This window comes from Orcinus orca, chromosome 19 (assembly GCF_937001465.1).
Source record: "Orcinus orca chromosome 19, mOrcOrc1.1, whole genome shotgun sequence".
NCBI lineage: Eukaryota > Metazoa > Chordata > Mammalia > Artiodactyla > Delphinidae > Orcinus > Orcinus orca.
The window spans coordinates 60,100,607-60,125,485 of record NC_064577.1 but is presented as its reverse complement, the minus strand read 5'-3'; positions in this window follow the sequence as shown (position 1 = coordinate 60,125,485).

Sequence of the window (24,879 nt, the reverse complement as noted above, 5' to 3'; positions counted from 1 at the left end):
GAATCAGCTTCTCGAAGTAGAGTGTTCTGCATCAAGCGAACTGCCTCAACCAAGGAACGCCGTAGCTGCTCCCCTGGGCCTGTGGCTATTCAAAAGCCTGCAGTGCCACAGGAAGAACAGGACTGAAAGTGCAGTCAGAACGCAAGCCGACTTCCTCTAGGAGGCACGGTGATTTCAGGCAGGAGGTCCTAGATGGAATGCGAAGCCGAGGGTTACTCTGAGTGCGGCTCAGACTAAGGCAACGCCCAAGACTTCTACGCCATGTGGGACTGGCCAGAACGGTGTTTGTGAACGTGCCCGAGGGCTGAGGAAATTAAGACGCTTCAAAAGAGAGTGCAGTGCGTTTCCCTATGCTCGGCATGCACAGAGGGGCTCTAAAGGGCTACGGGACTGGATGTTGCTCAGCAGACCCAGGTGCGCCTGGGGGTACTCAGTGTTCCTGCCGGCAACAGGGTGCCCACGCTAGCCTCCTAGGTGTCCAGAGAACTGTGCTGCCGTTAAAGGCACGCAGAGCACAGGCCACCGGCTCATGGAAACTGCTGCACGCCTCCGCTTCTGCACGGCAAATCAGGGCCTTACTTCCAGGCATGTGTTTCTGCTGGGTGTGCCGTCAGCGACACCGCATGGCAAGATGCTGACTTTCTCCTCGAGCAGAGTGACTCCAGGTACGAGGGCCTCGAAGCATTCAAAGCAGAGTGTTATCACATGGCAGCTCACACGAGGGCCATGACAAAGTCTTCCTGAGCACTTGGCACTCGGCAGCAATGTTGTCCTGAGGCCGGTCGAGGTCTCCGGAAATGTAGCTCTCCTCAAGGAACGTACAGTGTGTTGCCCGTCTCTAGGCACGCACAGAGGGCCTCCAAGGGATCAACAAATGGGACTCCTCGAAGTTTCGCAGCCGGCGCACAGGGCTCTGGAGGTACTCAGTGAACTTGGAGGGGAAATGATGCATACACGAGAGGACTCGGAGTCCTCAGAAGTGGTTCTTCCTTTATAATAAAGCATATGAGCGACTAGGAACTCATGGAAAGAGCTGCATGCCTCCGTATCTACATGGGTACTAAGGGCCTGAACTGGAGGCAAGTTCACACGTTGAGTTTCCTTTTAGTGCTAGAGCTTGTCAGGCTGACCACACCGCAGTCACGGAAGCACCTGGTTTAGACAGCAAATTCATTTTCTCCCCAGAAGCGTTCCTACAGGGTTTACAGGCGTATCAAGTGCAGGGGATGTCAGGCAGCTTCAAGGCAGCATGAATGCAGCCTTCAAAATGGGAAAGCAAGGCTAGTTCCAGCAGGCCCCCTTTTCCATGGGCACACTCAGCATACCCCACTGTGGTTTCTAACAAGTCCAAAGAGACGCAGGTTACCCTGTGTGTCTTTCCCTGAATCAGCTTCTCGAAGTAGAGTGTTCTGCATCAGGCGAACTGCCTCAACCAAGGAACGCCGTAGCTGCTCCCCTGGGCCTGTGGCTATTCAAAAGCCTGCAGTGCCACAGGAAGAACAGGACTGAAAGTGCAGTCAGAACGCAAGCCGACTTCCTCTAGGAGGCACGGTGATTTCAGGCAGGAGGTCCTAGATGGAATGCGAAGCCGAGGGTTACTCTGAGTGCGGCTCAGACTAAGGCAACGCCCAAGACTTCTACGCCATGTGGGACTGGCCAGAACGGTGTTTGTGAACGTGCCCGAGGGCTGAGGAAATTAAGACGCTTCAAAAGAGAGTGCAGTGCGTTTCCCTATGCTCGGCATGCACAGAGGGGCTCTAAAGGGCTACGGGACTGGATGTTGCTCAGCAGACCCAGGTGCGCCTGGGGGTACTCAGTGTTCCTGCCGGCAACAGGGTGCCCACGCTAGCCTCCTAGGTGTCCAGAGAACTGTGCTGCCGTTAAAGGCACGCAGAGCACAGGCCACCGGCTCATGGGAACTGCTGCACGCCTCCGCTTCTGCACGGCAAATCAGGGCCTTACTTCCAGGCACGTGTTTCTGCTGGGTGTGCCGTCAGCGACACCGCATGGCAAGATGCTGACTTTCTCCTCGAGCAGAGTGACTCCAGGTACGAGGGCCTCGAAGCATTCAAAGCAGAGTGTTATCACAGGGCAGCTCACACGAGGGCCATGACAAAGTCTTCCTGAGCACTTGGCACTCGGCAGCAATGTTGTCCTGAGGCCGGTCGAGGTCTCCGGAAATGTAGCTCTCCTCAAGGAACGTACAGTGTGTTGCCCGTCTCTAGGCACGAACAGAGGGCCTCCAAGGGATCAACAAATGGGACTCCTCGAAGTTTCGCAGCCGGCGCACAGGGCTCTGGAGGTACTCGGTGAACTTGGAGGGGAAATGATGCATACACGAGAGGACTCGGAGTCCTCAGAAGTGGTTCTTCCTTTATAATAAAGCATATGAGCGACTAGGAACTCATGGAAAGAGCTGCATGCCTCCGTATCTACATGGGTACTAAGGGCCTGAACTGGAGGCAAGTTCACACGTTGAGTTTCCTTTTAGTGCTAGAGCTTGTCAGGCTGACCACGCCGCAGTCACGGAAGCACCTGGTTTAGACAGCAAATTCATTTTCTCCCCAGAAGCGTTCCTACAGGGTTTACAGGCGTATCAAGTGCAGGGGATGTCAGGCAGCTTCAAGGCAGCATGAATGCAGCCTTCAAAATGGGAAAGCAAGGCTAGTTCCAGCAGGCCCCCTTTTCCATGGGCACACTCAGCATACCCCACTGTGGTTTCTAACAAGTCCAAAGAGACGCAGGTTACCCTGTGTGTCTTTCCCTGAATCAGCTTCTCGAAGTAGAGTGTTCTGCATCAAGCGAACTGCCTCAACCAAGGAACGCCGTAGCTGCTCCCCTGGGCCTGTGGCTATTCAAAAGCCTGCAGTGCCACAGGAAGAACAGGACTGAAAGTGCAGTCAGAACGCAAGCCGACTTCCTCTAGGAGGCACGGTGATTTCAGGCAGGAGGTCCTAGATGGAATGCGAAGCCGAGGGTTACTCTGAGTGCGGCTCAGACTAAGGCAACGCCCAAGACTTCTACGCCATGTGGGACTGGCCAGAACGGTGTTTGTGAACGTGCCCGAGGGCTGAGGAAATTAAGACGCTTCAAAAGAGAGTGCAGTGCGTTTCCCTATGCTCGGCATGCACAGAGGGGCTCTAAAGGGCTACGGGACTGGATGTTGCTCAGCAGACCCAGGTGCGCCTGGGGGTACTCAGTGTTCCTGCCGGCAACAGGGTGCCCACGCTAGCCTCCTAGGTGTCCAGAGAACTGTGCTGCCGTTAAAGGCACGCAGAGCACAGGCCACCGGCTCATGGAAACTGCTGCACGCCTCCGCTTCTGCACGGCAAATCAGGGCCTTACTTCCAGGCATGTGTTTCTGCTGGGTGTGCCGTCAGCGACACCGCATGGCAAGATGCTGACTTTCTCCTCGAGCAGAGTGACTCCAGGTACGAGGGCCTCGAAGCATTCAAAGCAGAGTGTTATCACAGGGCAGCTCACACGAGGGCCATGACAAAGTCTTCCTGAGCACTTGGCACTCGGCAGCAATGTTGTCCTGAGGCCGGTCGAGGTCTCCGGAAATGTAGCTCTCCTCAAGGAACGTACAGTGTGTTGCCCGTCTCTAGGCACGCACAGAGGGCCTCCAAGGGATCAACAAATGGGACTCCTCGAAGTTTCGCAGCCGGCGCACAGGGCTCTGGAGGTACTCAGTGAACTTGGAGGGGAAATGATGCATACACGAGAGGACTCGGAGTCCTCAGAAGTGGTTCTTCCTTTATAATAAAGCATATGAGCGACTAGGAACTCATGGAAAGAGCTGCATGCCTCCGTATCTACATGGGTACTAAGGGCCTGAACTGGAGGCAAGTTCACACGTTGAGTTTCCTTTTAGTGCTAGAGCTTGTCAGGCTGACCACGCCGCAGTCACGGAAGCACCTGGTTTAGACAGCAAATTCATTTTCTCCCCAGAAGCGTTCCTACAGGGTTTACAGGCGTATCAAGTGCAGGGGATGTCAGGCAGCTTCAAGGCAGCATGAATGCAGCCTTCAAAATGGGAAAGCAAGGCTAGTTCCAGCAGGCCCCCTTTTCCATGGGCACACTCAGCATACCCCACTGTGGTTTCTAACAAGTCCAAAGAGACGCAGGTTACCCTGTGTGTCTTTCCCTGAATCAGCTTCTCGAAGTAGAGTGTTCTGCATCAAGCGAACTGCCTCAACCAAGGAACGCCGTAGCTGCTCCCCTGGGCCTGTGGCTATTCAAAAGCCTGCAGTGCCACAGGAAGAACAGGACTGAAAGTGCAGTCAGAACGCAAGCCGACTTCCTCTAGGAGGCACGGTGATTTCAGGCAGGAGGTCCTAGATGGAATGCGAAGCCGAGGGTTACTCTGAGTGCGGCTCAGACTAAGGCAACGCCCAAGACTTCTACGCCATGTGGGACTGGCCAGAACGGTGTTTGTGAACGTGCCCGAGGGCTGAGGAAATTAAGACGCTTCAAAAGAGAGTGCAGTGCGTTTCCCTATGCTCGGCATGCACAGAGGGGCTCTAAAGGGCTACGGGACTGGATGTTGCTCAGCAGACCCAGGTGCGCCTGGGGGTACTCAGTGTTCCTGCCGGCAACAGGGTGCCCACGCTAGCCTCCTAGGTGTCCAGAGAACTGTGCTGCCGTTAAAGGCACGCAGAGCACAGGCCACCGGCTCATGGAAACTGCTGCACGCCTCCGCTTCTGCACGGCAAATCAGGGCCTTACTTCCAGGCATGTGTTTCTGCTGGGTGTGCCGTCAGCGACACCGCATGGCAAGATGCTGACTTTCTCCTCGAGCAGAGTGACTCCAGGTACGAGGGCCTCGAAGCATTCAAAGCAGAGTGTTATCACATGGCAGCTCACACGAGGGCCATGACAAAGTCTTCCTGAGCACTTGGCACTCGGCAGCAATGTTGTCCTGAGGCCGGTCGAGGTCTCCGGAAATGTAGCTCTCCTCAAGGAACGTACAGTGTGTTGCCCGTCTCTAGGCACGCACAGAGGGCCTCCAAGGGATCAACAAATGGGACTCCTCGAAGTTTCGCAGCCGGCGCACAGGGCTCTGGAGGTACTCGGTGAACTTGGAGGGGAAATGATGCATACACGAGAGGACTCGGAGTCCTCAGAAGTGGTTCTTCCTTTATAATAAAGCATATGAGCGACTAGGAACTCATGGAAAGAGCTGCATGCCTCCGTATCTACATGGGTACTAAGGGCCTGAACTGGAGGCAAGTTCACACGTTGAGTTTCCTTTTAGTGCTAGAGCTTGTCAGGCTGACCACACCGCAGTCACGGAAGCACCTGGTTTAGACAGCAAATTCATTTTCTCCCCAGAAGCGTTCCTACAGGGTTTACAGGCGTATCAAGTGCAGGGGATGTCAGGCAGCTTCAAGGCAGCATGAATGCAGCCTTCAAAATGGGAAAGCAAGGCTAGTTCCAGCAGGCCCCCTTTTCCATGGGCACACTCAGCATACCCCACTGTGGTTTCTAACAAGTCCAAAGAGACGCAGGTTACCCTGTGTGTCTTTCCCTGAATCAGCTTCTCGAAGTAGAGTGTTCTGCATCAAGCGAACTGCCTCAACCAAGGAACGCCGTAGCTGCTCCCCTGGGCCTGTGGCTATTCAAAAGCCTGCAGTGCCACAGGAAGAACAGGACTGAAAGTGCAGTCAGAACGCAAGCCGACTTCCTCTAGGAGGCACGGTGATTTCAGGCAGGAGGTCCTAGATGGAATGCGAAGCCGAGGGTTACTCTGAGTGCGGCTCAGACTAAGGCAACGCCCAAGACTTCTACGCCATGTGGGACTGGCCAGAACGGTGTTTGTGAACGTGCCCGAGGGCTGAGGAAATTAAGACGCTTCAAAAGAGAGTGCAGTGCGTTTCCCTATGCTCGGCATGCACAGAGGGGCTCTAAAGGGCTACGGGACTGGATGTTGCTCAGCAGACCCAGGTGCGCCTGGGGGTACTCAGTGTTCCTGCCGGCAACAGGGTGCCCACGCTAGCCTCCTAGGTGTCCAGAGAACTGTGCTGCCGTTAAAGGCACGCAGAGCACAGGCCACCGGCTCATGGAAACTGCTGCACGCCTCCGCTTCTGCACGGCAAATCAGGGCCTTACTTCCAGGCATGTGTTTCTGCTGGGTGTGCCGTCAGCGACACCGCATGGCAAGATGCTGACTTTCTCCTCGAGCAGAGTGACTCCAGGTACGAGGGCCTCGAAGCATTCAAAGCAGAGTGTTATCACATGGCAGCTCACACGAGGGCCATGACAAAGTCTTCCTGAGCACTTGGCACTCGGCAGCAATGTTGTCCTGAGGCCGGTCGAGGTCTCCGGAAATGTAGCTCTCCTCAAGGAACGTACAGTGTGTTGCCCGTCTCTAGGCACGCACAGAGGGCCTCCAAGGGATCAACAAATGGGACTCCTCGAAGTTTCGCAGCCGGCGCACAGGGCTCTGGAGGTACTCAGTGAACTTGGAGGGGAAATGATGCTTACACGAGAGGACTCGGAGTCCTCAGAAGTGGTTCTTCCTTTATAATAAAGCATATGAGCGACTAGGAACTCATGGAAAGAGCTGCATGCCTCCGTATCTACATGGGTACTAAGGGCCTGAACTGGAGGCAAGTTCACACGTTGAGTTTCCTTTTAGTGCTAGAGCTTGTCAGGCTGACCACACCGCAGTCACGGAAGCACCTGGTTTAGACAGCAAATTCATTTTCTCCCCAGAAGCGTTCCTACAGGGTTTACAGGCGTATCAAGTGCAGGGGATGTCAGGCAGCTTCAAGGCAGCATGAATGCAGCCTTCAAAATGGGAAAGCAAGGCTAGTTCCAGCAGGCCCCCTTTTCCATGGGCACACTCAGGATACCCCACTGTGGTTTCTAACAAGTCCAAAGAGACGCAGGTTACCCTGTGTGTCTTTCCCTGAATCAGCTTCTCGAAGTAGAGTGTTCTGAATCAAGCGAACTGCCTCAACCAAGGAACGCCGTAGCTGCTCCCCTGGGCCTGTGGCTATTCAAAAGCCTGCAGTGCCACAGGAAGAACAGGACTGAAAGTGCAGTCAGAACGCAAGCCGACTTCCTCTAGGAGGCACGGTGATTTCAGGCAGGAGGTCCTAGATGGAATGCGAAGCCGAGGGTTACTCTGAGTGCGGCTCAGACTAAGGCAACGCCCAAGACTTCTACGCCATGTGGGACTGGCCAGAACGGTGTTTGTGAACGTGCCCGAGGGCTGAGGAAATTAAGACGCTTCAAAAGAGAGTGCAGTGCGCTTCCCTATGCTCGGCATGCACAGAGGGGCTCTAAAGGGCTACGGGACTGGATGTTGCTCAGCAGACCCAGGTGCGCCTGGGGGTACTCAGTGTTCCTGCCGGCAACAGGGTGCCCACGCTAGCCTCCTAGGTGTCCAGAGAACTGTGCTGCCGTTAAAGGCACGCAGAGCACAGGCCACCGGCTCATGGAAACTGCTGCACGCCTCCGCTTCTGCACGGCAAATCAGGGCCTTACTTCCAGGCATGTGTTTCTGCTGGGTGTGCCGTCAGCGACACCGCATGGCAAGATGCTGACTTTCTCCTCGAGCAGAGTGACTCCAGGTACGAGGGCCTCGAAGCATTCAAAGCAGAGTGTTATCACATGGCAGCTCACACGAGGGCCATGACAAAGTCTTCCTGAGCACTTGGCACTCGGCAGCAATGTTGTCCTGAGGCCGGTCGAGGTCTCCGGAAATGTAGCTCTCCTCAAGGAACGTACAGTGTGTTGCCCGTCTCTAGGCACGCACAGAGGGCCTCCAAGGGATCAACAAATGGGACTCCTCGAAGTTTCGCAGCCGGCGCACAGGGCTCTGGAGGTACTCAGTGAACTTGGAGGGGAAATGATGCATACACGAGAGGACTCGGAGTCCTCAGAAGTGGTTCTTCCTTTATAATAAAGCATATGAGCGACTAGGAACTCATGGAAAGAGCTGCATGCCTCCGTATCTACATGGGTACTAAGGGCCTGAACTGGAGGCAAGTTCACACGTTGAGTTTCCTTTTAGTGCTAGAGCTTGTCAGGCTGACCACACCGCAGTCACGGAAGCACCTGGTTTAGACAGCAAATTCATTTTCTCCCCAGAAGCGTTCCTACAGGGTTTACAGGCGTATCAAGTGCAGGGGATGTCAGGCAGCTTCAAGGCAGCATGAATGCAGCCTTCAAAATGGGAAAGCAAGGCTAGTTCCAGCAGGCCCCCTTTTCCATGGGCACACTCAGCATACCCCACTGTGGTTTCTAACAAGTCCAAAGAGACGCAGGTTACCCTGTGTGTCTTTCCCTGAATCAGCTTCTCGAAGTAGAGTGTTCTGCATCAGGCGAACTGCCTCAACCAAGGAACGCCGTAGCTGCTCCCCTGGGCCTGTGGCTATTCAAAAGCCTGCAGTGCCACAGGAAGAACAGGACTGAAAGTGCAGTCAGAACGCAAGCCGACTTCCTCTAGGAGGCACGGTGATTTCAGGCAGGAGGTCCTAGATGGAATGCGAAGCCGAGGGTTACTCTGAGTGCGGCTCAGACTAAGGCAACGCCCAAGACTTCTACGCCATGTGGGACTGGCCAGAACGGTGTTTGTGAACGTGCCCGAGGGCTGAGGAAATTAAGACGCTTCAAAAGAGAGTGCAGTGCGTTTCCCTATGCTCGGCATGCACAGAGGGGCTCTAAAGGGCTACGGGACTGGATGTTGCTCAGCAGACCCAGGTGCGCCTGGGGGTACTCAGTGTTCCTGCCGGCAACAGGGTGCCCACGCTAGCCTCCTAGGTGTCCAGAGAACTGTGCTGCCGTTAAAGGCACGCAGAGCACAGGCCACCGGCTCATGGGAACTGCTGCACGCCTCCGCTTCTGCACGGCAAATCAGGGCCTTACTTCCAGGCATGTGTTTCTGCTGGGTGTGCCGTCAGCGACACCGCATGGCAAGATGCTGACTTTCTCCTCGAGCAGAGTGACTCCAGGTACGAGGGCCTCGAAGCATTCAAAGCAGAGTGTTATCACATGGCAGCTCACACGAGGGCCATGACAAAGTCTTCCTGAGCACTTGGCACTCGGCAGCAATGTTGTCCTGAGGCCGGTCGAGGTCTCCGGAAATGTAGCTCTCCTCAAGGAACGTACAGTGTGTTGCCCGTCTCTAGGCACGCACAGAGGGCCTCCAAGGGATCAACAAATGGGACTCCTCGAAGTTTCGCAGCCGGCGCACAGGGCTCTGGAGGTACTCGGTGAACTTGGAGGGGAAATGATGCATACACGAGAGGACTCGGAGTCCTCAGAAGTGGTTCTTCCTTTATAATAAAGCATATGAGCGACTAGGAACTCATGGAAAGAGCTGCATGCCTCCGTATCTACATGGGTACTAAGGGCCTGAACTGGAGGCAAGTTCACACGTTGAGTTTCCTTTTAGTGCTAGAGCTTGTCAGGCTGACCACGCCGCAGTCACGGAAGCACCTGGTTTAGACAGCAAATTCATTTTCTCCCCAGAAGCGTTCCTACAGGGTTTACAGGCGTATCAAGTGCAGGGGATGTCAGGCAGCTTCAAGGCAGCATGAATGCAGCCTTCAAAATGGGAAAGCAAGGCTAGTTCCAGCAGGCCCCCTTTTCCATGGGCACACTCAGCATACCCCACTGTGGTTTCTAACAAGTCCAAAGAGACGCAGGTTACCCTGTGTGTCTTTCCCTGAATCAGCTTCTCGAAATAGAGTGTTCTGCATCAAGCGAACTGCCTCAACCAAGGAACGCCGTAGCTGCTCCCCTGGGCCTGTGGCTATTCAAAAGCCTGCAGTGCCACAGGAAGAACAGGACTGAAAGTGCAGTCAGAACGCAAGCCGACTTCCTCTAGGAGGCACGGTGATTTCAGGCAGGAGGTCCTAGATGGAATGCGAAGCCGAGGGTTACTCTGAGTGCGGCTCAGACTAAGGCAACGCCCAAGACTTCTACGCCATGTGGGACTGGCCAGAACGGTGTTTGTGAACGTGCCCGAGGGCTGAGGAAATTAAGACGCTTCAAAAGAGAGTGCAGTGCGTTTCCCTATGCTCGGCATGCACAGAGGGGCTCTAAAGGGCTACGGGACTGGATGTTGCTCAGCAGACCCAGGTGCGCCTGGGGGTACTCAGTGTTCCTGCCGGCAACAGGGTGCCCACGCTAGCCTCCTAGGTGTCCAGAGAACTGTGCTGCCGTTAAAGGCACGCAGAGCACAGGCCACCGGCTCATGGAAACTGTTGCACGCCTCCGCTTCTGCACGGCAAATCAGGGCCTTACTTCCAGGCATGTGTTTCTGCTGGGTGTGCCGTCAGCGACACCGCATGGCAAGATGCTGACTTTCTCCTCGAGCAGAGTGACTCCAGGTACGAGGGCCTCGAAGCATTCAAAGCAGAGTGTTATCACAGGGCAGCTCACACGAGGGCCATGACAAAGTCTTCCTGAGCACTTGGCACTCGGCAGCAATGTTGTCCTGAGGCCGGTCGAGGTCTCTGGAAATGTCGCTCTCCTCAAGGAACGTACAGTGTGTTGCCCGTCTCTAGGCACGCACAGAGGGCCTCCAAGGGATCAACAAATGGGACTCCTCGAAGTTTCGCAGCCGGCGCACAGGGCTCTGGAGGTACTCGGTGAACTTGGAGGGGAAATGATGCATACACGAGAGGACTCGGAGTCCTCAGAAGTGGTTCTTCCTTTATAATAAAGCATATGAGCGACTAGGAACTCATGGAAAGAGCTGCATGCCTCCGTATCTACATGGGTACTAAGGGCCTGAACTGGAGGCAAGTTCACACGTTGAGTTTCCTTTTAGTGCTAGAGCTTGTCAGGCTGACCACGCCGCAGTCACGGAAGCACCTGGTTTAGACAGCAAATTCATTTTCTCCCCAGAAGCGTTCCTACGGGGTTTACAGGCGTATCAAGTGCAGGGGATGTCAGGCAGCTTCAAGGCAGCATGAATGCAGCCTTCAAAATGGGAAAGCAAGGCTAGTTCCAGCAGGCCCCCTTTTCCATGGGCACACTCAGCATACCCCACTGTGGTTTCTAACAAGTCCAAAGAGACGCAGGTTACCCTGTGTGTCTTTCCCTGAATCAGCTTCTCGAAGTAGAGTGTTCTGCATCAGGCGAACTGCCTCAACCAAGGAACGCCGTAGCTGCTCCCCTGGGCCTGTGGCTATTCAAAAGCCTGCAGTGCCACAGGAAGAACAGGACTGAAAGTGCAGTCAGAACGCAAGCCGACTTCCTCTAGGAGGCACGGTGATTTCAGGCAGGAGGTCCTAGATGGAATGCGAAGCCGAGGGTTACTCTGAGTGCGGCTCAGACTAAGGCAACGCCCAAGACTTCTACGCCATGTGGGACTGGCCAGAACGGTGTTTGTGAACGTGCCCGAGGGCTGAGGAAATTAAGACGCTTCAAAAGAGAGTGCAGTGCGTTTCCCTATGCTCGGCATGCACAGAGGGGCTCTAAAGGGCTACGGGACTGGATGTTGCTCAGCAGACCCAGGTGCGCCTGGGGGTACTCAGTGTTCCTGCCGGCAACAGGGTGCCCACGCTAGCCTCCTAGGTGTCCAGAGAACTGTGCTGCCGTTAAAGGCACGCAGAGCACAGGCCACCGGCTCATGGAAACTGCTGCACGCCTCCGCTTCTGCACTGCAAATCAGGGCCTTACTTCCAGGCATGTGTTTCTGCTGGGTGTGCCGTCAGCGACACCGCATGGCAAGATGCTGACTTTCTCCTCGAGCAGAGTGACTCCAGGTACGAGGGCCTCGAAGCATTCAAAGCAGAGTGTTATCACAGGGCAGCTCACACGAGGGCCATGACAAAGTCTTCCTGAGCACTTGGCACTCGGCAGCAATGTTGTCCTGAGGCCGGTCGAGGTCTCCGGAAATGTAGCTCTCCTCAAGGAACGTACAGTGTGTTGCCCGTCTCTAGGCACGCACAGAGGGCCTCCAAGGGATCAACAAATGGGACTCCTCGAAGTTTCGCAGCCGGCGCACAGGGCTCTGGAGGTACTCGGTGAACTTGGAGGGGAAATGATGCATACACGAGAGGACTCGGAGTCCTCAGAAGTGGTTCTTCCTTTATAATAAAGCATATGAGCGACTAGGAACTCATGGAAAGAGCTGCATGCCTCCGTATCTACATGGGTACTAAGGGCCTGAACTGGAGGCAAGTTCACACGTTGAGTCTCCTTTTAGTGCTAGAGCTTGTCAGGCTGACCACACCGCAGTCACGGAAGCACCTGGTTTAGACAGCAAGTTCATTTTCTCCCCAGAAGCGTTCCTACAGGGTTTACAGGCGTATCAAGTGCAGGGGATGTCAGGCAGCTTCAAGGCAGCATGAATGCAGCCTTCAAAATGGGAAAGCAAGGCTAGTTCCAGCAGGCCCCCTTTTCCATGGGCACACTCAGCATACCCCACTGTGGTTTCTAACAAGTCCAAAGAGACGCAGGTTACCCTGTGTGTCTTTCCCTGAATCAGCTTCTCGAAGTAGAGTGTTCTGCATCAGGCGAACTGCCTCAACCAAGGAACGCCGTAGCTGCTCCCCTGGGCCTGTGGCTATTCAAAAGCCTGCAGTGCCACAGGAAGAACAGGACTGAAAGTGCAGTCAGAACGCAAGCCGACTTCCTCTAGGAGGCACGGTGATTTCAGGCAGGAGGTCCTAGATGGAATGCGAAGCCGAGGGTTACTCTGAGTGCGGCTCAGACTAAGGCAACGCCCAAGACTTCTACGCCATGTGGGACTGGCCAGAACGGTGTTTGTGAACGTGCCCGAGGGCTGAGGAAATTAAGACGCTTCAAAAGAGAGTGCAGTGCGTTTCCCTATGCTCGGCATGCACAGAGGGGCTCTAAAGGGCTACGGGACTGGATGTTGCTCAGCAGACCCAGGTGCGCCTGGGGGTACTCAGTGTTCCTGCCGGCAACAGGGTGCCCACGCTAGCCTCCTAGGTGTCCAGAGAACTGTGCTGCCGTTAAAGGCACGCAGAGCACAGGCCACCGGCTCATGGAAACTGCTGCACGCCTCCGCTTCTGCACGGCAAATCAGGGCCTTACTTCCAGGCATGTGTTTCTGCTGGGTGTGCCGTCAGCGACACCGCATGGCAAGATGCTGACTTTCTCCTCGAGCAGCGTGACTCCAGGTACGAGGGCCTCGAAGCATTCAAAGCAGAGTGTTATCACAGGGCAGCTCACACGAGGGCCATGACAAAGTCTTCCTGAGCACTTGGCACTCGGCAGCAATGTTGTCCTGAGGCCGGTCGAGGTCTCCGGAAATGTAGCTCTCCTCAAGGAACGTACAGTGTGTTGCCCGTCTCTAGGCACGCACAGAGGGCCTCCAAGGGATCAACAAATGGGACTCCTCGAAGTTTCGCAGCCGGCGCACAGGGCTCTGGAGGTACTCGGTGAACTTGGAGGGGAAATGATGCATACACGAGAGGACTCGGAGTCCTCAGAAGTGGTTCTTCCTTTATAATAAAGCATATGAGCGACTAGGAACTCATGGAAAGAGCTGCATGCCTCCGTATCTACATGGGTACTAAGGGCCTGAACTGGAGGCAAGTTCACACGTTGAGTCTCCTTTTAGTGCTAGAGCTTGTCAGGCTGACCACGCCGCAGTCACGGAAGCACCTGGTTTAGACAGCAAATTCATTTTCTCCCCAGAAGCGTTCCTACAGGGTTTACAGGCGTATCAAGTGCAGGGGATGTCAGGCAGCTTCAAGGCAGCATGAATGCAGCCTTCAAAATGGGAAAGCAAGGCTAGTTCCAGCAGGCCCCCTTTTCCATGGGCACACTCAGCATACCCCACTGTGGTTTCTAACAAGTCCAAAGAGACGCAGGTTACCCTGTGTGTCTTTCCCTGAATCAGCTTCTCGAAGTAGAGTGTTCTGCATCAGGCGAACTGCCTCAACCAAGGAACGCCGTAGCTGCTCCCCTGGGCCTGTGGCTATTCAAAAGCCTGCAGTGCCACAGGAAGAACAGGACTGAAAGTGCAGTCAGAACGCAAGCCGACTTCCTCTAGGAGGCACGGTGATTTCAGGCAGGAGGTCCTAGATGGAATGCGAAGCCGAGGGTTACTCTGAGTGCGGCTCAGACTAAGGCAACGCCCAAGACTTCTACGCCATGTGGGACTGGCCAGAACGGTGTTTGTGAACGTGCCCGAGGGCTGAGGAAATTAAGACGCTTCAAAAGAGAGTGCAGTGCGTTTCCCTATGCTCGGCATGCACAGAGGGGCTCTAAAGGGCTACGGGACTGGATGTTGCTCAGCAGACCCAGGTGCGCCTGGGGGTACTCAGTGTTCCTGCCGGCAACAGGGTGCCCACGCTAGCCTCCTAGGTGTCCAGAGAACTGTGCTGCCGTTAAAGGCACGCAGAGCACAGGCCACCGGCTCATGGAAACTGCTGCACGCCTCCGCTTCTGCACTGCAAATCAGGGCCTTACTTCCAGGCATGTGTTTCTGCTGGGTGTGCCGTCAGCGACACCGCATGGCAAGATGCTGACTTTCTCCTCGAGCAGAGTGACTCCAGGTACGAGGGCCTCGAAGCATTCAAAGCAGAGTGTTATCACAGGGCAGCTCACACGAGGGCCATGACAAAGTCTTCCTGAGCACTTGGCACTCGGCAGCAATGTTGTCCTGAGGCCGGTCGAGGTCTCCGGAAATGTAGCTCTCCTCAAGGAACGTACAGTGTGTTGCCCGTCTCTAGGCACGCACAGAGGGCCTCCAAGGGATCAACAAATGGGACTCCTCGAAGTTTCGCAGCCGGCGCACAGGGCTCTGGAGGTACTCGGTGAACTTGGAGGGGAAATGATGCATACACGAGAGGACTCGGAGTCCTCAGAAGTGGTTCTTCCTTTATAATAAAGCATATGAGCGACTAGGAACTCATGGAAAGAGCTGCATGCCTCCGTATCTACATGGGTACTAAGGGCCTGAACTGGAGGCAAGTTCACACGTTGAGTTTCCTTTTAGTGCTAGAGCTTGTCAGGCTGACCACACCGCAGTCACGGAAGCACCTGGTTTAGACAGCAAGTTCATTTTCTCCCCAGAAGCGTTCCTACAGGGTTTACAGGCGTATCAAGTGCAGGGGATGTCAGGCAGCTTCAAGGCAGCATGAATGCAGCCTTCAAAATGGGAAAGCAAGGCTAGTTCCAGCAGGCCCCCTTTTCCATGGGCACACTCAGCATACCCCACTGTGGTTTCTAACAAGTCCAAAGAGACGCAGGTTACCCTGTGTGTCTTTCCCTGAATCAGCTTCTCGAAGTAGAGTGTTCTGCATCAGGCGAACTGCCTCAACCAAGGAACGCCGTAGCTGCTCCCCTGGGCCTGTGGCTATTCAAAAGCCTGCAGCGCCACAGGAAGAACAGGACTGAAAGTGCAGTCAGAACGCAAGCCGACTTCCTCTAGGAGGCACGGTGATTTCAGGCAGGAGGTCCTAGATGGAATGCGAAGCCGAGGGTTACTCTGAGTGCGGCTCAGACTAAGGCAACGCCCAAGACTTCTACGCCATGTGGGACTGGCCAGAACGGTGTTTGTGAACGTGCCCGAGGGCTGAGGAAATTAAGACGCTTCAAAAGAGAGTGCAGTGCGTTTCCCTATGCTCGGCATGCACAGAGGGGCTCTAAAGGGCTACGGGACTGGATGTTGCTCAGCAGACCCAGGTGCGCCTGGGGGTACTCAGTGTTCCTGCCGGCAACAGGGTGCCCACGCTAGCCTCCTAGGTGTCCAGAGAACTGTGCTGCCGTTAAAGGCACGCAGAGCACAGGCCACCGGCTCATGGAAACTGCTGCACGCCTCCGCTTCTGCACGGCAAATCAGGGCCTTACTTCCAGGCATGTGTTTCTGCTGGGTGTGCCGTCAGCGACACCGCATGGCAAGATGCTGACTTTCTCCTCGAGCAGAGTGACTCCAGGTACGAGGGCCTCGAAGCATTCAAAGCAGAGTGTTATCACAGGGCAGCTCACACGAGGGCCATGACAAAGTCTTCCTGAGCACTTGGCACTCGGCAGCAATGTTGTCCTGAGGCCGGTCGAGGTCTCCGGAAATGTAGCTCTCCTCAAGGAACGTACAGTGTGTTGCCCGTCTCTAGGCACGCACAGAGGGCCTCCAAGGGATCAACAAATGGGACTCCTCGAAGTTTCGCAGCCGGCGCACAGGGCTCTGGAGGTACTCGGTGAACTTGGAGGGGAAATGATGCATACACGAGAGGACTCGGAGTCCTCAGAAGTGGTTCTTCCTTTATAATAAAGCATATGAGCGACTAGGAACTCATGGAAAGAGCTGCATGCCTCCGTATCTACATGGGTACTAAGGGCCTGAACTGGAGGCAAGTTCACACGTTGAGTTTCCTTTTAGTGGTAGAGCTTGTCAGGCTGACCACACCGCAGTCACGGAAGCACCTGGTTTAGACAGCAAGTTCATTTTCTCCCCAGAAGCGTTCCTACAGGGTTTACAGGCGTATCAAGTGCAGGGGATGTCAGGCAGCTTCAAGGCAGCATGAATGCAGCCTTCAAAATGGGAAAGCAAGGCTAGTTCCAGCAGGCCCCCTTTTCCATGGGCACACTCAGCATACCCCACTGTGGTTTCTAACAAGTCCAAAGAGACGCAGGTTACCCTGTGTGTCTTTCCCTGAATCAGCTTCTCGAAGTAGAGTGTTCTGCATCAAGCGAACTGCCTCAACCAAGGAACGCCGTAGCTGCTCCCCTGGGCCTGTGGCTATTCAAAAGCCTGCAGTGCCACAGGAAGAACAGGACTGAAAGTGCAGTCAGAACGCAAGCCGACTTCCTCTAGGAGGCACGGTGATTTCAGGCAGGAGGTCCTAGATGGAATGCGAAGCCGAGGGTTACTCTGAGTGCGGCTCAGACTAAGGCAACGCCCAAGACTTCTACGCCATGTGGGACTGGCCAGAACGGTGTTTGTGAACGTGCCCGAGGGCTGAGGAAATTAAGACGCTTCAAAAGAGAGTGCAGTGCGTTTCCCTATGCTCGGCATGCACAGAGGGGCTCTAAAGGGCTACGGGACTGGATGTTGCTCAGCAGACCCAGGTGCGCCTGGGGGTACTCAGTGTTCCTGCCGGCAACAGGGTGCCCACGCTAGCCTCCTAGGTGTCCAGAGAACTGTGCTGCCGTTAAAGGCACGCAGAGCACAGGCCACCGGCTCATGGAAACTGCTGCACGCCTCCGCTTCTGCACGGCAAATCAGGGCCTTACTTCCAGGCATGTGTTTCTGCTGGGTGTGCCGTCAGCGACACCGCATGGCAAGATGCTGACTTTCTCCTCGAGCAGAGTGACTCCAGGTACGAGGGCCTCGAAGCATTCAAAGCAGAGTGTTATCACAGGGCAGCTCACACGAGGGCCATGACAAAGTCTTCCTGAGCACTTGGCACTCGGCAGCAATGTTGTCCTGAGGCCGGTCGAGGTCTCCGGAAATGTAGCTCTCCTCAAGGAACGTACAGTGTGTTGCCCGTCTCTAGGCACGCACAGAGGGCCTCCAAGGGATCAACAAATGGGACTCCTCGAAGTTTCGCAGCCGGCGCACAGGGCTCTGGAGGTACTCGGTGAACTTGGAGGGGAAATGATGCATACACGAGAGGACTCGGAGTCCTCAGAAGTGGTTCTTCCTTTATAATAAAGCATATGAGCGACTAGGAACTCATGGAAAGAGCTGCATGCCTCCGTATCTACATGGGTACTAAGGGCCTGAACTGGAGGCAAGTTCACACGTTGAGTCTCCTTTTAGTGCTAGAGCTTGTCAGGCTGACCACGCCGCAGTCACGGAAGCACCTGGTTTAGACAGCAAATTCATTTTCTCCCCAGAAGCGTTCCTACAGGGTTTACAGGCGTATCAAGTGCAGGGGATGTCAGGCAGCTTCAAGGCAGCATGAATGCAGCCTTCAAAATGGGAAAGCAAGGCTAGTTCCAGCAGGCCCCCTTTTCCATGGGCACACTCAGCATACCCCACTGTGGTTTCTAACAAGTCCAAAGAGACGCAGGTTACCCTGTGTGTCTTTCCCTGAATCAGCTTCTCGAAGTAGAGTGTTCTGCATCAGGCGAACTGCCTCAACCAAGGAACGCCGTAGCTGCTCCCCTGGGCCTGTGGCTATTCAAAAGCCTGCAGTGCCACAGGAAGAACAGGACTGAAAGTGCAGTCAGAACGCAAGCCGACTTCCTCTAGGAGGCACGGTGATTTCAGGCAGGAGGTCCTAGATGGAATGCGAAGCCGAGGGTTACTCTGAGTGCGGCTCAGACTAAGGCAACGCCCAAGACTTCTACGCCATGTGGGACTGGCCAGAACGGTGTTTGTGAACGTGCCCGAGGGCTGAGGAAATTAAGACGCTTCAAAAGAGAGTGCAGTGCGTTTCCCTATGCTCGGCATGCACAGAGGGGCTCTAAAGGGCTACGGGACTGGATGTTGCTCAGCAGACCCAGGTGCGCCTGGGGGTACTCAGTGTTCCTGCCGGCAACAGGGTGCCCACGCTAGCCTCCTAGGTGTCCAGAGAACTGTGCTGCCGTTAAAGGCACGCAGAGCACAGGCCACCGGCTCATGGAAACTGCTGCACGCCTCCGCTTCTGCACGGCAAATCAGGGCCTTACTTCCAGGCATGTGTTTCTGCTGGGTGTGCCGTCAGCGACACCGCATGGCAAGATGCTGACTTTCTCCTCGAGCAGAGTGACTCCAGGTACGAGGGCCTCGAAGCATTCAAAGCAGAGTGTTATCACAGGGCAGCTCACACGAGGGCCATGACAAAGTCTTCCTGAGCACTTGGCACTCGGCAGCAATGTTGTCCTGAGGCCGGTCGAGGTCTCCGGAAATGTAGCTCTCCTCAAGGAACGTACAGTGTGTTGCCCGTCTCTAGGCACGCACAGAGGGCCTCCAAGGGATCAACAAATGGGACTCCTCGAAGTTTCGCAGCCGGCGCACAGGGCTCTGGAGGTACTCGGTGAACTTGGAGGGGAAATGATGCATACACGAGAGGACTCGGAGTCCTCAGAAGTGGTTCTTCCTTTATAATAAAGCATATGAGCGACTAGGAACTCATGGAAAGAGCTGCATGCCTCCGTATCTACATGGGTACTAAGGGCCTGAACTGGAGGCAAGTTCACACGTTGAGTTTCCTTTTAGTGGTAGAGCTTGTCAGGCTGACCACACCGCAGTCACGGAAGCACCTGGTTTAGACAGCAAGTTCATTTTCTCCCCAGAAGCGTTCCTACAGGGTTTACAGGCGTATCAAGTGCAGGGGATGTCAGGCAGCTTCAAGGCAGCATGAATGCAGCCTTCAAAATGGGAAAGCAAGGCTAGTTCCAGCAGGCCCCCTTTTCCATGGGCACACTCAGCATACCCCACTGTGGTTTCTAACAAGTCCAAAGAGACGCAGGTTACCCTGTGTGTCTTTCCCTGAATCAGCTTCTCGAAGTAGAGTGTTCTGCATCAAGCGAACTGCCTCAACCAAGGAACGCCGTAGCTGCTCCCCTGGGCCTGTGGCTATTCAAAAGCCTGCAGTGCCACAGGAAGAACAGGACTGAAAGTGCAGTCAGAACGCAAGCCGACTTCCTCTAGGAGGCACGGTGATTTCAGGCAGGAGGTCCTAGATGGAATGCGAAGCCGAGGGTTACTCTGAGTGCGGCTCAGACTAAGGCAACGCCCAAGACTTCTACGCCATGTGGGACTGGCCAGAACGGTGTTTGTGAACGTGCCCGAGGGCTGAGGAAATTAAGACGCTTCAAAAGAGAGTGCAGTGCGTTTCCCTATGCTCGGCATGCACAGAGGGGCTCTAAAGGGCTACGGGACTGGATGTTGCTCAGCAGACCCAGGTGCGCCTGGGGGTACTCAGTGTTCCTGCCGGCAACAGGGTGCCCACGCTAGCCTCCTAGGTGTCCAGAGAACTGTGCTGCCGTTAAAGGCACGCAGAGCACAGGCCACCGGCTCATGGAAACTGCTGCACGCCTCCGCTTCTGCACGGCAAATCAGGGCCTTACTTCCAGGCATGTGTTTCTGCTGGGTGTGCCGTCAGCGACACCGCATGGCAAGATGCTGACTTTCTCCTCGAGCAGAGTGACTCCAGGTACGAGGGCCTCGAAGCATTCAAAGCAGAGTGTTATCACAGGGCAGCTCACACGAGGGCCATGACAAAGTCTTCCTGAGCACTTGGCACTCGGCAGCAATGTTGTCCTGAGGCCGGTCGAGGTCTCCGGAAATGTAGCTCTCCTCAAGGAACGTACAGTGTGTTGCCCGTCTCTAGGCACGCACAGAGGGCCTCCAAGGGATCAACAAATGGGACTCCTCGAAGTTTCGCAGCCGGCGCACAGGGCTCTGGAGGTACTCGGTGAACTTGGAGGGGAAATGATGCATACACGAGAGGACTCGGAGTCCTCAGAAGTGGTTCTTCCTTTATAATAAAGCATATGAGCGACTAGGAACTCATGGAAAGAGCTGCATGCCTCCGTATCTACATGGGTACTAAGGGCCTGAACTGGAGGCAAGTTCACACGTTGAGTCTCCTTTTAGTGCTAGAGCTTGTCAGGCTGACCACGCCGCAGTCACGGAAGCACCTGGTTTAGACAGCAAATTCATTTTCTCCCCAGAAGCGTTCCTACAGGGTTTACAGGCGTATCAAGTGCAGGGGATGTCAGGCAGCTTCAAGGCAGCATGAATGCAGCCTTCAAAATGGGAAAGCAAGGCTAGTTCCAGCAGGCCCCCTTTTCCATGGGCACACTCAGCATACCCCACTGTGGTTTCTAACAAGTCCAAAGAGACGCAGGTTACCCTGTGTGTCTTTCCCTGAATCAGCTTCTCGAAGTAGAGTGTTCTGCATCAGGCGAACTGCCTCAACCAAGGAACGCCGTAGCTGCTCCCCTGGGCCTGTGGCTATTCAAAAGCCTGCAGTGCCACAGGAAGAACAGGACTGAAAGTGCAGTCAGAACGCAAGCCGACTTCCTCTAGGAGGCACGGTGATTTCAGGCAGGAGGTCCTAGATGGAATGCGAAGCCGAGGGTTACTCTGAGTGCGGCTCAGACTAAGGCAACGCCCAAGACTTCTACGCCATGTGGGACTGGCCAGAACGGTGTTTGTGAACGTGCCCGAGGGCTGAGGAAATTAAGACGCTTCAAAAGAGAGTGCAGTGCGTTTCCCTATGCTCGGCATGCACAGAGGGGCTCTAAAGGGCTACGGGACTGGATGTTGCTCAGCAGACCCAGGTGCGCCTGGGGGTACTCAGTGTTCCTGCCGGCAACAGGGTGCCCACGCTAGCCTCCTAGGTGTCCAGAGAACTGTGCTGCCGTTAAAGGCACGCAGAGCACAGGCCACCGGCTCATGGAAACTGCTGCACGCCTCCGCTTCTGCACGGCAAATCAGGGCCTTACTTCCAGGCATGTGTTTCTGCTGGGTGTGCCGTCAGCGACACCGCATGGCAAGATGCTGACTTTCTCCTCGAGCAGAGTGACTCCAGGTACGAGGGCCTCGAAGCATTCAAAGCAGAGTGTTATCACAGGGCAGCTCACACGAGGGCCATGACAAAGTCTTCCTGAGCACTTGGCACTCGGCAGCAATGTTGTCCTGAGGCCGGTCGAGGTCTCCGGAAATGTAGCTCTCCTCAAGGAACGTACAGTGTGTTGCCCGTCTCTAGGCACGCACAGAGGGCCTCCAAGGGATCAACAAATGGGACTCCTCGAAGTTTCGCAGCCGGCGCACAGGGCTCTGGAGGTACTCGGTGAACTTGGAGGGGAAATGATGCATACACGAGAGGACTCGGAGTCCTCAGAAGTGGTTCTTCCTTTATAATAAAGCATATGAGCGACTAGGAACTCATGGAAAGAGCTGCATGCCTCCGTATCTACATGGGTACTAAGGGCCTGAACTGGAGGCAAGTTCACACGTTGAGTCTCCTTTTAGTGCTAGAGCTTGTCAGGCTGACCACGCCGCAGTCACGGAAGCACCTGGTTTAGACAGCAAATTCATTTTCTCCCCAGAAGCGTTCCTACAGGGTTTACAGGCGTATCAAGTGCAGGGGATGTCAGGCAGCTTCAAGGCAGCATGAATGCAGCCTTCAAAATGGGAAAGCAAGGCTAGTTCCAGCAGGCCCCCTTTTCCATGGGCACACTCAGCATACCCCACTGTGGTTTCTAACAAGTCCAAAGAGACGCAGGTTACCCTGTGTGTCTTTCCCTGAATCAGCTTCTCGAAGTAGAGTGTTCTGCATCAGGCGAACTGCCTCAACCAAGGAACGCCGTAGCTGCTCCCCTGGGCCTGTGGCTATTCAAAAGCCTGCAGTGCCACAGGAAGAACAGGACTGAAAGTGCAGTCAGAACGCAAGCCGACTTCCTCTAGGAGGCACGGTGATTTCAGGCAGGAGGTCCTAGATGGAATGCGAAGCCGAGGGTTACTCTGAGTGCGGCTCAGACTAAGGCAACGCCCAAGACTTCTACGCCATGTGGGACTGGCCAGAACGGTGTTTGTGAACGTGCCCGAGGGCTGAGGAAATTAAGACGCTTCAAAAGAGAGTGCAGTGCGTTTCCCTATGCTCGGCATGCACAGAGGGGCTCTAAAGGGCTACGGGACTGGATGTTGCTCAGCAGACCCAGGTGCGCCTGGGGGTACTCAGTGTTCCTGCCGGCAACAGGGTGCCCACGCTAGCCTCCTAGGTGTCCAGAGAACTGTGCTGCCGTTAAAGGCACGCAGAGCACAGGCCACCGGCTCATGGAAACTGCTGCACGCCTCCGCTTCTGCACGGCAAATCAGGGCCTTACTTCCAGGCATGTGTTTCTGCTGGGTGTGCCGTCAGCGACACCGCATGGCAAGATGCTGACTTTCTCCTCGAGCAGAGTGACTCCAGGTACGAGGGCCTCGAAGCATTCAAAGCAGAGTGTTATCACAGGGCAGCTCACACGAGGGCCATGACAAAGTCTTCCTGAGCACTTGGCACTCGGCAGCAATGTTGTCCTGAGGCCGGTCGAGGTCTCCGGAAATGTAGCTCTCCTCAAGGAACGTACAGTGTGTTGCCCGTCTCTAGGCACGCACAGAGGGCCTCCAAGGGATCAACAAATGGGACTCCTCGAAGTTTCGCAGCCGGCGCACAGGGCTCTGGAGGTACTCGGTGAACTTGGAGGGGAAATGATGCATACACGAGAGGACTCGGAGTCCTCAGAAGTGGTTCTTCCTTTATAATAAAGCATATGAGCGACTAGGAACTCATGGAAAGAGCTGCATGCCTCCGTATCTACATGGGTACTAAGGGCCTGAACTGGAGGCAAGTTCACACGTTGAGTTTCCTTTTAGTGGTAGAGCTTGTCAGGCTGACCACACCGCAGTCACGGAAGCACCTGGTTTAGACAGCAAGTTCATTTTCTCCCCAGAAGCGTTCCTACAGGGTTTACAGGCGTATCAAGTGCAGGGGATGTCAGGCAGCTTCAAGGCAGCATGAATGCAGCCTTCAAAATGGGAAAGCAAGGCTAGTTCCAGCAGGCCCCCTTTTCCATGGGCACACTCAGCATACCCCACTGTGGTTTCTAACAAGTCCAAAGAGACGCAGGTTACCCTGTGTGTCTTTCCCTGAATCAGCTTCTCGAAGTAGAGTGTTCTGCATCAAGCGAACTGCCTCAACCAAGGAACGCCGTAGCTGCTCCCCTGGGCCTGTGGCTATTCAAAAGCCTGCAGTGCCACAGGAAGAACAGGACTGAAAGTGCAGTCAGAACGCAAGCCGACTTCCTCTAGGAGGCACGGTGATTTCAGGCAGGAGGTCCTAGATGGAATGCGAAGCCGAGGGTTACTCTGAGTGCGGCTCAGACTAAGGCAACGCCCAAGACTTCTACGCCATGTGGGACTGGCCAGAACGGTGTTTGTGAACGTGCCCGAGGGCTGAGGAAATTAAGACGCTTCAAAAGAGAGTGCAGTGCGTTTCCCTATGCTCGGCATGCACAGAGGGGCTCTAAAGGGCTACGGGACTGGATGTTGCTCAGCAGACCCAGGTGCGCCTGGGGGTACTCAGTGTTCCTGCCGGCAACAGGGTGCCCACGCTAGCCTCCTAGGTGTCCAGAGAACTGTGCTGCCGTTAAAGGCACGCAGAGCACAGGCCACCGGCTCATGGAAACTGCTGCACGCCTCCGCTTCTGCACGGCAAATCAGGGCCTTACTTCCAGGCATGTGTTTCTGCTGGGTGTGCCGTCAGCGACACCGCATGGCAAGATGCTGACTTTCTCCTCGAGCAGAGTGACTCCAGGTACGAGGGCCTCGAAGCATTCAAAGCAGAGTGTTATCACAGGGCAGCTCACACGAGGGCCATGACAAAGTCTTCCTGAGCACTTGGCACTCGGCAGCAATGTTGTCCTGAGGCCGGTCGAGGTCTCCGGAAATGTAGCTCTCCTCAAGGAACGTACAGTGTGTTGCCCGTCTCTAGGCACGCACAGAGGGCCTCCAAGGGATCAACAAATGGGACTCCTCGAAGTTTCGCAGCCGGCGCACAGGGCTCTGGAGGTACTCGGTGAACTTGGAGGGGAAATGATGCATACACGAGAGGACTCGGAGTCCTCAGAAGTGGTTCTTCCTTTATAATAAAGCATATGAGCGACTAGGAACTCATGGAAAGAGCTGCATGCCTCCGTATCTACATGGGTACTAAGGGCCTGAACTGGAGGCAAGTTCACACGTTGAGTCTCCTTTTAGTGCTAGAGCTTGTCAGGCTGACCACGCCGCAGTCACGGAAGCACCTGGTTTAGACAGCAAATTCATTTTCTCCCCAGAAGCGTTCCTACAGGGTTTACAGGCGTATCAAGTGCAGGGGATGTCAGGCAGCTTCAAGGCAGCATGAATGCAGCCTTCAAAATGGGAAAGCAAGGCTAGTTCCAGCAGGCCCCCTTTTCCATGGGCACACTCAGCATACCCCACTGTGGTTTCTAACAAGTCCAAAGAGACGCAGGTTACCC